At 46.9% G+C, this 3575-nt stretch overlaps 1 pseudogene across 1 annotated transcript; it reads left to right on the top strand.

Moving 5' to 3' along the window:
• The first annotated feature begins 1729 nt into the window (after window positions 1-1729).
• Window positions 1730-3276, top strand: LOC111527591 (annotated as a pseudogene). The gene has a single exon (XR_002726716.1). The product of XR_002726716.1 is annotated as an MARCKS-related protein pseudogene (transcript).
• Window positions 3277-3575: the final 299 nt, after the last annotated feature.

The following is a 3575-nucleotide window of genomic DNA, read 5'->3' as shown; positions in this document are numbered from 1 at the left end:
GAGGCTATGAGATTGATTTTAAATAACTAGTTCATTAAATAAACATTTGGCTTGATGTTTGCCCTCTGTTGACTTTCTGAGCCTTAATAGTTGTGTCCGTTACACAGTGGGGTTAGTCAGTGTGTTCTCTTTTGGCTCTGAGAATTAATGTTCTTATGAATTGGCACTTTTAGCTTGTCTTGACAATTGATACGAGGGAATCTGGATTTTCTTTTCTTTTTTTTTTTTTTTGAGACAGAGTCTCGCTCTGTTGCCCAGGCTGGAGTACAGTGGCTCGATCTTGGCTCACTGCAAGCTCCGCCTCCCAGGTTCATGCCATTCTCCTGCCTCAGTCTCCCGAGTAGGTGGGACTACAAGCACCCGCCACCATGCCTGGCTAATTTTTTTTTATTTTTAATGGAGATGGGGTTTCACCATGTTAGCCAGGATGATCTCGATCTCCTGACCTCGTGATCCGCCCACCTTGGCCTCCCAAAGTGCTGGGATTACAGGCGTGAGCCACGGCGCCCAGCCCTGTCACCAGCATTTTAAGGGAACAGGACAGAGTTAGGCAGTTAGCTCCAGCCTTATAGCCAATGAGCAGCAAAGACAGGATTGGTTATCTGATTCTGAAGCTTGATGAATGGCCTTCTCTCACAGTATGAGAACATATTTGTTAACTCTCAGCATGTCTGCCACATGCTACAAAAATTTAATAATTGAGAAATCAGTTTTAAACTTGGAACAATTTGGAAACAGGAGGCAAGATAGCTGTTGTAGAATCTGGAGATAGAAAATTTGGGTTGTTAATACTCTCTTTGGTGGTGAAACTCTATTCATTTGGAATTTGCTCTGGACAATTTTCCCTGAGAAAGTCTCTTGCTTTAGGATGTCTTATGCTGTTGCCAACACAAAGAATTTTTCCTGTGAAAATGAACTCCTGATTATCCTGATTTAACAAATAATTTCTTCTTGACTTGACAGCATTTCTATATATATATATATTTTTAAGTTGCTGATCTGTTCATGTAAAAAGTAAAGTGCTTGTGGTGGGGTGGGGGGTAGGGTGAATATATTACCGAATAAATTATTTCAGATAAAACTGGCACATTTTAGCTGCCCACAGTGGCTCACGCCTGTAATCCCAGCATTTTGGGAGGCCGAGGCAGGCAGATCACTTGAGGTCAGGAGTTCGAGGCCAGCCTGACCAACATGGCGGAACCCCATCTCTACTAAAAATACAAAGATTAGCTAGGCGTGGTGGCGGATGCCTGTAATCCCAGCTACTCAGGAGGCTGAGGCAGGAGAATCGCTTGAACCCAGGAGGCAGAGGTTGCAGTGAGCAGAGATCATACCACTGCACTCCAGCCTGGGCAACAAAGCTAAACTCTGTCTCAAAAAAGAGAAGAAGTTAAAAAAATAAAAAACCTGGCACATTTTATGGTTGTCTTTTGCCAAGAAAACCCTCTGCAAGAGACCTGGGGGTTTTCAAAAAAAATTCTAGTAACTTTAGTACTTGTCTTCCTTTGAACCTGTTGTCAAGATGGTCCTTATTATCTTACTGTCTTTTTGACTAAATGCTGCAAAGCCCTCAGGGAGAGTGCGGTGCACGTGACCACCTCTCCAACAATCATCTCTTCATTCTTTTTTCTCACAGAAAGCCATGATGGTGGGATTGGCCCCACCCAGTACCCAGGGATAGACCCTCACTGGTTTAGAACAATATGTGTTTATCACTGTTAAAAAAGAAAACTGCTAAGCCCTAGTCTTGCACATGGAAAGGTGCCAGCCACATGAGCCAAACAGAGCCGGAAATGTCTCACCCGAGATCTCTTTGAAAACCAGTCTCTTTGTTGTGGCACTTTGTCACATCAGTTTTAAAAATGGATCACATCAAAAAGAGGAATTTTCGTCCGAGCGCCCCCCAGCAGACCCCCATCATGGGCAGCCAGAGCTCCAAGGCTCCCCGGGGCGACGTGATCGCCGAGGAGGCAGCAGGCGCTTCCCCCGCGAAGGCTAACGGCCAGGAGAATGGCCACGTGAAAAGCAATGGAGACTTATCCCCCAAGGGTGAAGGGGAGTCGCCCCCGTGAACGGAACAGATGAGGCAGCCGGGGCCACTGGCGATGCCATCGAGCCAGCACCCCCCTAGCCAGGGTGCTGAGGCCAAGGGGGAGGTCCCCCCCAAGGAGACCCCCAAGAAGAAGAAGAAATTCTCTTTCAAGAAGCCTTTCAAATTGAGCGGCCTGTCCTTCAAGAGAAATCGGAAGGAGGGTGGGGGTGATTCTTCTGCCTCCTCACCCACAGAGGAAGAGCAGGAGCAGGGGGAGATCGGTGCCTGCAGCGACGAGGGCACTGCCCAGGAAGGGAAGGCCGCAGCCACCCCTGAGAGCCAGGAACCCCAGGCCAAGGGGGCAGAGGCTAGTGTGGCCTCAGAAGAAGAGGCAGGGCCCCAGGCTACAGAGCCATCCACTCCCTCGGGGCCGGAGAGTGGCCCTACACCAGCCAGCGCTGAGCAGAATGAGTAGCTAGGTGGGGGCAGGTGGGTGATCTCTAAGCTGCAAAAACTGTGCTGTCCTTATGAGGTCACTGCCTGGACCTGGTGCCCTGGCTGCCTTCCTGTGCCCAGAAAGGAAGGGGCTATTGCCTCCTCCCAGCCAGGTTCCCTTTCCTTCTCTCCCTCCTGTGGATTCTCCCATCAGCCATCTGGTTCTAAGGCCAGTTGAAGATGGTCCCTTACAGCTTCCCAAGTTAGGTTAGTGATGTGAAATGCTCCTGTCCCTAGCCCTACCTCCTTCCCTGTCCCCACCCCTGCATAAGGCAGTTGTTGGTTTTTCTTCCCCGATTCTTTTCCAAGTAGGTTTTGTTTATCCTACTCCCCAAATCCCTGAGCCAGAAGTGGGGTGCTTATACTCCCAAACCTTGAGTGTCCAGCCTTCCCCCTGTTGTTTTTAGTCTCTTGTGCTGTGCCTAGTGGCACCTGGGCTGGGGAGGACACTGCCCCGTCTAGGTTTTTATAAATGTCTTACTCAAGTTCAAACCTCCAGCTTGTGAATCAACTGTGTCTCTTTTTTGACTTGGTAAGCAAGTATTAGGCTTTGGGGTGGGGGGAGGTCTGTAATGTGAAACAACTTCTTGTTGTCTTTTTTTCTCCCATTGTTGTAAATAACTTTTAATGGCCAAACCCCAGATTTGTACTTTTTTTTTTTTTTTCTAACTGCTAAAACCATTCTCTTCCACCTGGTTTTACTGTAACATTTGGAAAAGGAATAAATGTCGTCCCTTTAAAAAAAAAAAGAGGAATTTTCAATTTTCTCCTCTACCCTTCCGAAAAATGATTGATACGTAAAGCCTAGAATCCTTTCTAATGTAGAATAAATACCCCCTTGCTTGGTTCTGTAGATCCATTCTTTTTTTCTTTTAGCCATGCTTGAATGAGGAGGGACTCTCTTTCTCCTGGCAAGAAAATAAATTCAGCTTTGCTCCTTTACTTTTTCTTTTTGTTTGTTTGTTTTACATTCTCCTCCTGGATTCAGTGATTCATTTTATTATGGTGAAAGACCAAAGTCAGCACAGTAAAGGTCATCAGTTATCAC

This window comes from Piliocolobus tephrosceles, chromosome 18, assembly GCF_002776525.5.
Source record: "Piliocolobus tephrosceles isolate RC106 chromosome 18, ASM277652v3, whole genome shotgun sequence".
NCBI lineage: Eukaryota > Metazoa > Chordata > Mammalia > Primates > Cercopithecidae > Piliocolobus > Piliocolobus tephrosceles.
Note: the sequence above shows the minus strand (reverse complement) of the source record. Positions and strands in the feature narration are given on the sequence as shown.